The sequence below is a fragment of the Dryobates pubescens genome, chromosome 5, assembly GCF_014839835.1.
Source record: "Dryobates pubescens isolate bDryPub1 chromosome 5, bDryPub1.pri, whole genome shotgun sequence".
Classification (NCBI taxonomy): domain Eukaryota; kingdom Metazoa; phylum Chordata; class Aves; order Piciformes; family Picidae; genus Dryobates; species Dryobates pubescens.
The window spans coordinates 34,881,013-34,895,035 of record NC_071616.1 but is presented as its reverse complement, the minus strand read 5'-3'; the positions used below and the strand labels follow the sequence as shown (position 1 = coordinate 34,895,035).

The 14,023-nt window shown below is 44.0% G+C and overlaps 1 protein-coding gene across 33 annotated transcripts in view; it reads left to right on the top strand.

The window, feature by feature from the left end:
- The window catches only part of NRXN3 (neurexin 3), a 1,013,077-nt gene that overhangs the window by 178,938 nt on the left and 820,116 nt on the right, over window positions 1-14,023 (top strand). The window contains exon 1 of one of the 33 annotated variants that reach the window (XM_054161970.1): window positions 2,106-2,124. The exons of the other annotated variants lie outside the window; for them this stretch is intronic. The gene's annotated coding sequence lies outside the window, so the exon portion shown is untranslated. Of the gene's footprint in view, window positions 1-2,105; window positions 2,125-14,023 lie in introns of those variants that run through there. 33 annotated transcript variants of the gene reach the window in all.

Below are 14,023 nucleotides of genomic sequence, written 5' to 3'. Positions count from 1 at the left end.
ACACATCCAAGTGAGCATCTTTGTGATCAGAGTGTTCAGTTTTTGTCTTCAGAATGGAATAAAGGCTCTGGGAGGGGAAAGACCTGAGCTGATGGGATCCTCTCTTCTACCACATTGTTTCTTTAGGGGCATGAGTCATTCACTGAGAAATACAGCACATTAGTTGGTCTGCTGTTGCCACGTCTCGTTCTTGCTGTCAGCAGGGTGCTGGCTGAGAGCCTGGCTGTTCCTCTCACCTTTTCTTTTTCTTTTTCTTTTTTTTTTTCCCTTCCCTTGCCTCCTTGCTGGGCTTACTCATTCTCTTGGTCCTATTTTAAGGAAGTAGTGGCTCGCAGGGAACATCGGTCTCTTACTCAGAGGCTTTTGCTTTGCAACACCGGTGACAGCTCCAAGTTGGCAGGCAGAGGGGAGGGCTTCTCCGCTATGACCTTTAAAATAGCTGACTGCAGTGAATATGACAGATTTCTTCCCTTCCAGTGGCCACTTGCTTCCTTCCTGTGCTCTCCCTTCTTGAGAGGTGAGAGCCCAGGCTGCTCCTTGCTGTGGGAGTCTCTGGAGAGCAGCGCTGAGGCGGAACCACTGAGCCTGGGCTGGTAGGAAAATGAAGTGAGGGAGTGGAGGCACAGCCTGTAAAGCAGTCACTGCTGCTGCCATTTGCTTGCTGGGAACTAAAGAAAGGAGAAAAACAAGGGCAATTGCTCTAGAAGAGAGGATGGGAGGAAGAAGAAAAGATGGAGAAAATAAAGAATAGGCAGAATAGGTGTAACTGAGATCAGGTTGAAGGGTAGAGAAAAGGTGAAAAAAATGGGAAGGAAGAGGGAACCTCAGCTCCTTTCTAGGAGACAAGAAACAAGGAAATTTTCAAGAGCCTTTGCAGTGATTATTGGGGCAAATCTGTTGTCTCGATTATCCAGTAGCCACTTTCCTCTCTCCTAACAATGCACTTTTGATCCTGCATACCTGGGGTAAATCCACACTAGCAGCTGCTGAAGATCTCTTACCAGCATGTCCTGCTACTGCCATACAGTAGTTTATGTAGAAAACATAATGGTGATGAGAAGCTCCAGTTATTACAGTCAAAGACTGATGCTCTGATTTGACTAATTAGGAAAAATGTGGCAATTTTCTGTCAGTGCAGGTCACGCTTTTCTTGATGGGTATTTTCCAGGAGGGCCCAGGCACTTCCATTTTAAGTCAGATCCTACCATTAGTCCTTGCACTGTCACCATTTGCTCGGCAGACAGGTAGATTTTCATTAGAACTGGACTGTGGAGCAAAAAGACTGGTCAGCCAGAAGTATTTTCATCGTGTGCATCTAGTAGCAGAAAAAAGAACAGATGAATGCACATGGATGAGCTATTTTGTGTGGTGGCCCCCCAAAAAGGGCTGTAAATTTTTTCTCTACTCATGTGCTACCCAGCTGGCTTTGTATTTCCCTATGTGTGGCTCAGCTGGACACAGTCAGGTCACAGTGACTACAGCTCTCTAGTAGCATTGTCTGGATTTCAACTGCTGGCTTAGTTGTGTGGTCGTCTGTCTCTATCACTGGTGTTCTGTAGTACAGTTACTTCTCTCTTCTACTTCCATATTGAGTCATAGTGGAGAATTAAAGATGCAGTTAACAAATTTCAGAGAACTATTCTGACTTAGAGGAAAGACTATAAGCAGTAGAGACCTGGATTGACAACAGAGCAGCAGCTGGCAGGAGGCATGAAGTGGTCAAAAAGTGTATTTCACAGAAAAAAAAATACTCTTTTTCTAATAAAAGGAAATATTTTAAAGTGGAATCAATTACTTGGTATTTTCTCTTAATTTTCTTCTATTTCTTAGCACTGCTGCTGTAGGATAAACTGTCAGTGAATGAGGGGGAGCAGGAGGGTACAGTCTGTGCTTCTCTTGAGTGATTTGCTAAGCCTCTTAATACAGTTATTCCTCTCCTCATGGTCATTAATGGATTCATTATTTGGACAGGGAGCTAGGTGTTTAGACATTCCTCTAGCCAGTTGCTTCTTTTGCATCTGGAAGAAAGCATTTTTATTAGAAACTGTTCCTGGGTGTATGGGGAGGCCTGTGAGAAGCAAGAGACCTGAGCTGGGACAGCAGGGGCAAGATGAAGAGCAAAGGGTAAGAAAGGCACCCGTGGCCCAGCAGATGCATCAGTGAGGTTTTCTTTACTAAGAAGCAGCAACCTCTGATTGCTGCCCTGTATTCTTTTTGTAAGAATGGACTTACTTTCATGGCTTGCCTGTCAGATGAAATGAACGTGTATGTGTGCGTGGGGAGAGGCTGAAATTAATTACTGTCAGTAAATGAAGCATATGGAAGCTTGTCTTGATGTTACAGTGGTTGTGAATTAGTGCAGAAAAAAACAGTGGGAAAGCAAACAGTGAAACACTGTATTTGGATCAGAGCTAGCAGAGCTAGCTTGTTAATGTCCCCACACACCCAAGCCTACGTTCTCAGTTATATTGAGGGTCTCCTAATTACACTTGTATTTTCTCTTTGCTTCCCTTGGGGTTCATAATATAAGGATAAGGCATCACAGTCCAGGCCAACGTGGCTGTTTCCACTGGCAGTCTCCCAGCTGGGTGAGAGGTGCCCCAGCATAAATGGTGTAGGGTCAATGCTCAGCTCCACAGCTGTGCAGAAAATAACAATTCCCAGCAATGTTGATGGCATTGTTATTGTAACATCCACTTACTAAAGCCATCTCACTCTTTTCTGTCTCAAAAGGGATGAGTTAAATACAGGACATGAAAGCTGAGCCTTTCTCCTGTTGGAACAAATGCCTGAGTTGCCACTGGTTTCGGGGAAGCAGAGTGGAGGCTAATGGATAAAGATTATTGGAACTCATTTCTGAGAGCTGCCTGGCAGCTGTGGGCCACCTGAAATCCTTGTTTGCGTTAATGCAAGCTGTATAGCATTAGCACAACTGGGGACTTGCATGTTGCACTTAGAGCAACTGTTTGCCACAAGGAGAGAGATGCTTAACTAATGTAAGCTACTGAGGCCTTGAGTTAACATTATGCATTGTCAGGTCTTAGCAAGAAGCATTTTATCCCTGTTGAGGAGAATTTATGTCTCTTAAACAGTAGCTATTATCATTAAGTTTTGCTGGCTTAAATCAGTTCCTTGCAGAATCTGGTACGTAAACATGCTTCCTTGGGGAAGCATGTCCCAGTTAAGTGGATTACAGAACAAATTATATCCAGTCCAATGCAGCAGTGAACCTGAAGGATCTTCTGCTGATACATTTAAAGGGTTTCAGCATCATGTGTTCTGAACTAAAAAGTCACGAGCTACACTGATACAGTGGAGATTGTTGTAGTCAAAAGTGTCAGCAGTTGTAAAACAGAAGTACATTTTGCTGTGTGGATTGTTAAATTCTGATGCCCCTCTTGGATTTTGTTTGATCTAAGGTCAGACCCTGTTCTGATCATGAATTCTGACATTCTAGAATCTAGGGCTTTGCTGTTACTGAGTCTTGAAAAAAGCCTAGGCAAAGCCAATTTCCACATGCAACATCCAATAAGGTATCCAAGGCAGAAAGTCTCCAGGTGCTTGCTCTCAGTCTGGGTGTAAAACTAAGCTCTTTGACTTAAACATCACCACTTCTTTAATAGCAATTATTTACTTTTCTGTTCTGGCCCAAAATACACCTTTAGCCACCCCCCTGTCTCAGTGCTGCTTTGCACTCATTCTCCACTCAAAGCAGAACCCTTCTCTGCTGTATTCTGATCTTGCATTAGCAGTAGCTGAGCAGCGACTGTGTCTCTTAGCAGGTGGAAAGGTTGTATTCAGTGATACTGAACTTTGATACCAATTTCAAAATGCCTCAGAATCTACTGGAGTAGAAGGAATTACAGAAGTTCAAAATATCCTTTTTCCTCAGTGTTTGTTAGACTGAGCAGAATGTATTGTTCACAGCTCCTGAGTTCAGTAGTGTGTGCCTGGACTCTAAGGGGTAAAGAGTTATCACCTCATTGAGTGCCTGCAGGATGATCACACATTCAAACATCACCTTCCTTCCTTTACTATATTTTTAGGTGGAAGAGAGAGAATTGCAAGTTCCTCAGAACACTCATGGCTTTACTTGAACTTTGCTTCTGACCACGGGGGGACAATTATGCCCAAACCTCTGAAACACCCAAGATTCTGCTATGGGACATGTAGGCATAGACTAGAATACAATAGAATTAACCAGGTTGGAAAAGACCTTTGACATCATCGAGTCCAACCTGTCATTCAACATTATCTAATCAACTAAACCATGGCATTTTGTAGGGGAAGAAGTAGAGAAGAGAAGCTGAGTTTACTCAGACTTCAAAACTGGCTAAATCTTTTGTCCAGGTGGGCACAAGGTTGTAAAGGGTGAGCGAGGAAGATCCACACACCCTGCCACTCATAATTATCCAACCTCAGGGCAGATCTCCGGGAAAGACCTGCATTACTCTGGGCAAGGCCTGGCCTTGTGTGAGATTACATCTATGTCAAGTGGCTAGTGGAGTAACCATATCATAATATATCAGTAACCAGCACAAACACCATGCCTTTAAGCCATTTCCCTGAAGTGATAAGCACCATCAGAAAGAGTACATTGAGTAGAAGTGCATAAGGTTTTATATAATGTAACCAGGCCTTAGCACACTGGCCCCAAATGCCCCCAGGAAGCAAATGCATCAACATGGTGAACAGACTATGGGGAAAAAAAGTATACAAAATTCTTTCAACAAGCCTTAATTGAATCCTCTTGTTATCTTGCTTCTTGTTATCTCAACCCTTTTGAGCTGTCCCTGTTCAAATGCCAAAATACAAAATAGACTGTCCTGGTTTAAGACAGCCTGTTCTCACAAGCAAGCTCCCCCATCCTGACTGGGAGGGGAAGTAACACAAAAAAACCACTGGGATGAGATAAAGAGAGAGTCTAATGGAAATAATACAACATACAATTACCTTAGCCTGTTTTGCAGATAGGCACAGCAAAAGCAGAAGCCTCAGCAGAAGCCAGTGATAAAATGACCCCAACCACCAGCCCAGTGGAAAAGATCAACACCCCAAAATGAAAACTGGAAGAAAGCCCCCCCTGAAACAGGAAGCCTCCTATGTTACAATCCAAACTACAAACTCCATGGTACTTTGCTCCAGCCAGCACTTGAGTTTTAAAGCTGGCATGACATCAGCCTGGTATCAAATACTCATCTGCAGACTCAATTGGCTAAATTCGTGACAGTCCCTTACAGTATAATTTACGTGCCATCCAGCACAGGGAGCCCTGGCTTCAGTGTGTGATTTGTTATGGCATTGCTGTCTGCACGCACAACCACCTAGATGAGACAGTACAGCTGTTCTGGCTGCGTGGAGTGGTGCCCTGCCAGGACATCAATGATTCATGTCCTGGGCTGCAGAGAGAGCAGTGTTTTTTGTCATTCATCACATTATTACCTTTAGGGAAAATATTCCTTCCAAGTGATGACAAGGTTTAAAATTGCAAGCTCTAAGCGTGTACAGAGGGAGTCTTGTACTGGTTAGAAACCACTCACTTGGATCACCTAGCTCCTTATCATCTGGTTACCAGCTCTACTATAGCTAGAGGAATAGATGCTTCCCTGCTCTGTGACTAAGGTTCCTTATCTCTGCAATGGGCATGATAATAGTGTCTGACCTGCTACTGGAGGTGGAAGAGTCTATACCAGATTTTGAGGCAAGTAAGTGTGAAATACTGTGGCTTGTCTGGAAATACCCTGTTTGCTTCAAGACATAAAACATTGAGCTGCATATCTTTAGATGATGACTGCTCAGAAATTAAATGGAGTGTGATGCATTGCTGTGAGGTCATAAATGTCAAGAGTTCGGCCCTGGGTAGGTGAGGACAGGTGGATGAAAGAGGGATAAAGTTGCTGATAAAATCTGTTACCTCTGGAAGCCTTGGTGAAGCTATCAGAGAAATGTGAGTGAATGTATTTATCTATAGCTGGAGGGCAACAACAGGGCCAACAGAGAGGAAGTGGATGCTAACCCACAACATATTCTAGAATAAACTGCTTGATAACAGCTTATTGATCTATTTGATTCCAATGTGAGAAGAGGCCACTTTTGCAGTACTGGAACTGCTCTCTTAAGCTCAGCACAGGATTCCTTCCTCCAAGTCCAGCCACCTCGTGAAAGGCCTGGTTTTGCAGCATGGATTTCAAATGTAAATTCTCATACTATAGGTACTCTCTTGTACTGTGCTTGTGTAAGTTTAGATCCTCTTCATAAAATGCCTTTCTTACAGTCTTCACTGCCTTTCCTATAATCTTTCTGCATTAGCAACCTTTAGTCTGGGAGTCCCCACCATGTTGCTCTAAGGACTCAGAACATTTTTAATAATGCTTGCTGACCTTTGATGGTTTGTTTGATTTGTGGGGTCTGAGTATTTGTTCTGCCTTAAAATCTCCAGTAAGCTGAACTCCATAATTAATTGACTTAACCCTTAATATTCTAAACAAACCTTACAGACTGAAATCCAAATGTTACATGAACAGCTTGATTGGAATACGCTTTGAGCATCCCAAGGACTTGGGTCTCAAGCTTAGCTCAGTGTAAATCCAAAAATCCTTTTTCTCTGCAAAGATCTTGAGACAGGCTTCCCCTGGGGAAGGGATACTCTGAATGCAATGTTTTAATGCTTCCTTTCCTAGTTGGAGAGCTGAGGTAGAGAGCTGTGGAAAGTCATGCATGTGATGCTTTTCTTAATCTCTCAAAAGCATTGATTTTGGGTTTGTTTCACGCCCACAATGGCATGCAACCCCCTCTTTTCCTATCCACTGCAGCAGACCTGAGGTGCAGCTTGCTCAGCTACTCTATCTCTCTTTGAAATGTTTCAGAACAATCCTCAGATCACATGATTATTGCCTAGTTTCAACGTTTGTTGTTCTTTTCCAGCCAGTGGTTGTCTGAATTCAGAAGTGTTTTCTGGGCACTTGGCCTGACTCTCAGTTTTGCATCCAAATTGGGTGGAATTCGTAGCCCCTTTGTTCTAGTGTGAAACTTGGCTGTGGTGCAGCAGCATTTTGCTGTGAGTTCTGGAGCCCATGTTGTGTTTTGACTGGAGGGAATTAGTCTGATTAAGCAGATTCTTTATTCATGCAAACACACAAAATTGCCACAGCTCCTACCAATCAATTACCAGTTTGTTTATCTGCCCATCACCATTGTGCTAGTGTGCAAGTGATAGAGATTTTGTTCTTTTATCTGTTGTGTGTCACAGCCTACTGAGTGAGTGCCCCACTCCTTGGCTTCTACTCTAGTATGCTCAGGTAAAAATGATAGTGCAAGCTCTTCATCAAGGGCCAGTGGAGCATCTCTTATTCCTTTGATTTGCTTCTCTTGCCCACCCTCCTTCTAGTGTGTGCCAGCAAGAATGACAACACATCCTTCCTACCGTCCTATTGCTTCCGCAGCACCTACTGGTTTGACCTAGCAAACTGTTCATCTTGGAGGCTGAGGCCCCCCCTTTCAGATGCTGAGTGGACAGCAGTGCCAGATATCCAAGGGTGTGTTTGAAAATGGATAGAGGCTTCAAATACAGCAGCAAAGGCTTTCTCCCTTCCCAGCAACATTTCATCTCCCTTCCTCCCCACAGCAAACAAATTGTATTGACAGACAAAAGCAGGATTATGGTGAGGAGATTTGCAAGACAACAGGATTATGGAAGCTAAAACAAGCAAACATTGAGATTACCTTCGGGAGTGGACAGGATGGAGTTGGGGGAGGAAGTAGAAAGCGCGGAGCTGTAGCTCAGCTGTGGTGCTGGTGTGACACGGTGGTGGTGAGGCAGCAGGAAAGAGGATTTAAGGCAATTTAGGACAAAAGCAAGCAAAGTAATTTCTCCCTTTAAACTCCTGTGGATGGAAACCTGGTAGATCTGCATTCCTTTGTTGCATTTCAGGAGTCTGGGAACAAAGAGGTGAAGTGGAGAGTGAATGGGAGGCTGGCCTAAACCTGTGAGTCCTGAAAGCCCCCCCTCTCACTAGGGCAGGATAGGCACCAGCTGTCAGCTGATCTGAGCTGAGATCAGCTGTGACCTAATTATTGGCCTCTTAAACCTGCATTATTCCTTTCATTTTCCAGCTCATTGACGTTGTATAGAGAAAGGGTGAAAGAAGGTAGAAAAAAGAGTTATTGATAATCCACTTCCTATATATCTGCCAGGGTCATGGCTGGATGGCCTTCATCAAGGAGAATGAGGGTGGCCTTTTAACCCCTTCTGCTCCCCTGTGGGAGAAAGACAACTTTATGCCTTAAGGGGAATGGAAACAGAAACTTAAAAACAATTTAAAATGAAACATCATTGTGCTCTGGGGTAGAAAGATTTTGTAGATCTTGGTTGTTCTGAGGAGAGAGGAAGTGGGCACTTGACAACCTATGGAAGGAAGAAATGAACAGGAAATATCATCCCCTTTAGCACATGGGCAGGTAGAGGCATGCCTAATGGTTTATAATCCCATTGGCTGGGAATGCATTGTGTGTGTGCATTTTGCAGTAATGAGTAGACGAAGCACTTGCACCACTAACATGCTTTGTCCTTCTTAAGGTTGACATGAGTGTATGAGAATGCTCTTCTTGGGCACTGGTGACCTTGGATACAAATAATAAACCAGCTCGTAACCTTTCTCTGTATCTGGCTGCTGGTGAGAATAGCTTGGCAACCTTAATTTACCCATCTAGGTTTGATTCATACTGTTAAGTACCTGCCTTCTGAATGGTTGTAACAATCAGTTGGAAGAATTAGAAAAGATCCAACACTGGTGGAGAAGATGCTGTGAGGCTGGGTGTGTGGCACAGCAGCATAGGAGCAAGGCTCTGCTTTCTGGCTGCAGCAGTGCACCCTTGGGAAGGTAAACAGCTTGGCTTTGACCAGTGCAGAAGGAAAGAGGAAGGTGGTGAATAATGAACAGATTGTGCAAAACTAACTATTTTTTCCCATATAAATCCACTCTCCAACTGCCAGATCTCTGTGCATCTTCTTCCAATAAGTGATAATCCTGACCAAGCAAATGACTTGCTTGGTACATCACCCGTTTGCTGCTTGCTCGCCAGCCCAATCTTTCAGGCTTTTAAATCCTCCTGCAATGCTTGCTAGTTAGCATATGTTCTCTAAGTCTGCACTTGCCAAGATCCACTGACTAATGCTTGTTTGCTGCTTTTTTTCAGCAATATAAGTGCCCTGCACTTTCTGCCATTTCTGACATTCAAACTGCTGCTAAAGAAGGGAGAGTGGGGAGACTGAGCGAGGAGAACTCCCCTGTTGTATTATACTCTCTAATCAAGCCAAATTGTTGAGACTGGCTGTAAATTGCTGGGATAATTGACCTTCAGTCTTTTGAAATACACTTCTGGGAGTGAAATACATTTTACTTTTTTTTTTCTTTCCCCTGTCCAAAGCATCTTCTGACTAATTTTAATCAATCACCTAGTCAGTAGTAAGCCTGAGTCTATCACATCTATTACCTTGATGGTGGTGGTACTGGAAGCCCTTATTCCTTTGCTTTCAACATCAAAGCTAGGAGCATGGAAGTAAAGAAAACAAAAACACAAACCAACAAACCAGAGAGATTAGAGTTGATTGAGATAGTTTATAAAAGTGAGCACATGCAAGCCTGATCAAATATATTTGAATTATATATTACTGTCTGAGTACTCACTGCATGGTCAGCCTCCGCTTTTAGGTCAGAACTGCACACAGTAAGTCAGGAATGTGCAGCATGTGCTCAAGGTACAAATGTTGTCAGGTATTAGCTGCCTGGGAGGGAGCCCATGGCATCAACATTTTTTTCCTTTCGATATCCATATGTCATTCTTTACTGTGGCCCTTTCAGGATATTTCTCTTGTGACTGTTGCCTGTTGCTCTTGTGTTAATGAAAGGTGTAAATCTCCTGGTAAAGTGGCCTGCATACCTAGGATCTCCTAAAAGAGGGAATTAAAAAAATCCCAAACCAGCAAACAGCCCATGCATAAGGGCTGTGGGTGAAGATGCATGGTGTCATCACTTACAGACTGAACAGGAATTAGAGCAGCTAGTGTCTATTTCTGAGCTTTTTATTATTGGCTAGCATGTTTTGTTTGTAAGAGCAAAGATGACAGTGGTGTTGCTTATTTTCCTTGGGGTGTTTGTAAACTAGATGATTCTGCCACTAAGTGTTTGTAGGACCTTGCCATCCCTGTGCCTCAGTTTCATGGGTAACAGTTTATAGAACTACATTAAGCTTATAGTGTTTAAGCGCTGTCAGATCTTCAGAGTATGCACCTTGTTAATTCTTCTTGGCCATAAAATGCATTGAGGAATAATCTAGTGGATCCAGACTGTGGAGCAACTGAAGAATCTTTTTCTCCATTCTCATTTTGGATTTATGTGAATGATTTCATTGCATGAGGAAGAAAAGGGAGGATAATGATGCTGCTTTGGGATTCCTAAACGGAAGATGTAGTGTAAGTGCTAAATGCTAGCTTTGTTACAACACATGCAGGAGAAACAGGCAACCCTGAATGAGTTCATTTCTTGCTGGGTAAGCCAATATGTTGTGATACAGTGAGCTGTATTGCACAGCTGGAAATACTTGCCTGGCCTTTGTGGAGCCAGCGAGACTGGTAATGTGTGAGATGGACCCTTCAGGAAGGTTGGCCTATGAATTCACCAAGCTGAGTGGTGGTGTCAGTACACCAGAGGGCTGGGATGTCATCCAGAGGGATCTGGACAAGCTGGAGAGGTGGGCCCAGAAGAATGTCATTAGGTTCAACAAGAGCAAGCACAGGATTCTGCACCTGGGCTGGAACAATCCTCACCATCAGTACAGACTGGGGGATGAGGTGATAGAAAGCAGCCCAGTGGAAAAGGACTTGGGGGTGCTGATGGACAAGAAGCTGAACATGAGCAGGCAATGTGCACTTGCAGCCCAGAAGGCCAATCACATCATATGCTGCATCAAAAGATGTACTGCCAGCAGATCCAGAGGGGTGATTCTGTCACTTTACTCTGCTCTGGTGAGACCTCACCTGGAGCACTGCATCCAGGTCTGGAGCCTTTGGTATAGAAAGGACATGGACCTGATGGAGAGGGTCCAGAGCAGGGCCACGAAAATGATCAGGGGTTTGGAGCACCTCTGCTATGCAGATGAGCTCAGGGAGCTGGGGTTGTTCAACCTGGAGAAGAGGAGGCTCTGAGGACACCTAATAGTGGTCTTCCAGTACCTGAAAAGGGGGCCTACAAGAAGGATGGAGAGACACTGTTTACAAAAGCCTGTGGTGATAGGACAAGGAGCAATGGCTTCAAACTAGAAAACAGCCGATTTAGACTGAATGTTAGGAACAGGTTCTTTACTATGAGGGTGGTGGAACACTGGAACAGGTTGCCCAGGGAGGTGGTTGGGGCCCCAACCCTGGAGATATCCCTGCAGATAGTCCAGGCTGAATGAGATTTGGACATGATAGCCTCAACCTACAGCATAAACCTATAGATATATCTGCTGGTACCCTAGGAAGAGAAGGCTTTGAAGCAGGGTGTAGCAGTTACATCCTGTAAAGCTGCACTGCATGGTTCTGGCCCCAAATTAGTGCTGTGCCCTAAGGGGTAAACTGTTTGCATAACAAGAAGTCTCCTGAGTCTGTTGCATAGGAGGTACTATTTATCACCCCCAGCTGCAAGCAGCAACAACCTTTAATACAATGGAATGATGCCTCAGGCCCATCTATACATTTATAAGCACATTAATAAATCATCATAAAAATAACACATTTATTGCCATTAAAAATTTACATGCAACATTTGTCATCTGTAAGCCTCTCTCTGTCCTCCTTACCCTCTCATCACCAGTGACATGGATCAGACACCACAGATATGGGAGAAAGGGAGTATAGAACAGGGTGAGGACCCTGGGGAGCAGTTGAGGCAGGAGCCCAAATTGATGCCTCAGTTTGTTAGTTCATCTGCGTGACAGAGATGGAAAAGTTGGTAGTCAGCATTTTTGTAGTCAGGAGCCTTGCACATTCTGTGTGTTTGTGAAAGCCAGAGAGAATGGGCCAGGGCACCACCACCTTAATGTTTCTGTACTGGGGACAGAAGCTGGTAACAACATCATTGTAGCTTCCCTGAGAAGAAGGTGGAACAACTGAAACAGTGCAGCATTTCTGCTTCTGGGCTACTGCAAAGACTGTGCCTGCAAGTTGTAGCACTAGCATAGCAGAGGAGGATGCAGACCAGTTTCTGGGTGGGCCTGCCACCTTGAGAGGAGGATGACATTCGGTGGGGTGGGTTGCTCAGCCACACAACTGTACTTTCATGTCTTTTGCCACAGCCTGCACACAGTCACATTCAGACCAGGACCTGCAGGGCTGCCAGTTGCTGTGATAACTACCTTAGTGGCCCTGGGTTGCTGTGTTGGGTGCAGGCAGTCTCAGTGTGCTGGCTAGGTATGTGACATTGCTGTGGGTGCTTCTGAAATCTGGGTGACCTTTGGTGGGTAGTGGATTGCTTTCTAGGTTGCTACACTCTCTGCAGGCTTTGAGAGAGGTTAGAGAGCATGTCTGAAGTGTGACTTCCCACTTGTTTGGAAAAGAAGGTGAGAGAGCTTGTTGTCTGGCATTTCCAGCCAGAATTTTAGCTATTTCTGAGTGTGGTAACTCTAAACTGTTAGCTTTTGAGGCTGCAACTGGCATAGCAAAGGTTTTACACTGGCTTTAACAGTAGTCTCTCGTTTGTTTCCTCATACTGTTGTTTTGTGAGGAAAGCTGCCTGGGAGTTACAAGTCTCCCAAAGAGTCTAGCTGTGATTTATGAATTGGCCATCAACAGTTATTATGCCAGCCACTGCATGCATCCATTCTAATAAATTTCCTACATCTTCCTTAGCAGCTTGTTTTACTCCCATTTATTGATACCATGGTCTTAACAAAAGCAGCACATCAATTACAGTAATTGCATTCAGTGCTGCAGGAGATGTGGTTTGAGGACAGGTTGTGGAGCCTAGGTGGGGGATTAAGTGCTTTTGAGAGGACCTAGAGAGAGGAGAGCAGAGATGGAGTTGATGCCTGGGTGGATATCCCTTGATTCTTTGTATCCCTTTAGTTTTAATGTCTTTCTTAGAAAGAGAAGAGATCATTTCAGATATGGCCCACTGTTTGGTGCCAAGCTGGGTATGTAGGATTCCAGCCTCTATGTCCATGAGCTGGGTTTTACATGATACTTTTTCTGTACTACCTTACATTACTACCTTCCCTTGTATACAGTGTAGCAGTTTCCATGTGCTTTCTTGTTTGTTATTAATCTTCTGTCACTCATCTGCTGTGCATTTCCTGATTTCTCTATCCATGTGTGAAGCCTGCACGAATGCTCCAGTCAGCTTTGCACGTTTGGTTTATGAAGCAGTGTTTCTTCAAGACCATATCTGAACACTTCCTAGTCTGCATATCCTTAGCGTGTGACAGCCTTTTGTTGGCTGACAGAAGTCAGACTGACTTAGTTCTTAGCCCTGAGCTGTTGCTCATTTCAGTCACAACATTCAGCTTTTCCCAGATCCTTGCTCATTTTACCTATCAGTCAATTATATCAAAGTTAGATCACAGCTGAGGTAAGTTTGCCATAGCTCAACACTCAGGATAGCATTGCACAGTCCCTGTAGATCTGTGCATGGAAGTCAAGCATGAAATAACAGAAAGCTGCAAACAGGATTCTGGTTCACAAGTGGAGATGTTAGAAGGTGAAGAATTAGAGAAGTAGAAGACACTATGAGAAGGTAAAAACTTTACACACACAAGTACTCAAACAGAAGGATATGTACATACTTTCAAAATTCATGTTGATGCTGTGAAAACCTCCAGTCTGGACTAGCCTTGCTATAGAGTGAGTCTAAATACCTGTTGTTTTGCAGTGATACTGTTATTCCTTCAGGTAACTGAATTACTGGCAGCTCTCCATAATATTCTTTTGTGGAGTAGCCCCCCAGGATTACATCCACAGCCTTTCTGCTTTTCTTCTGTATTCCTGGAT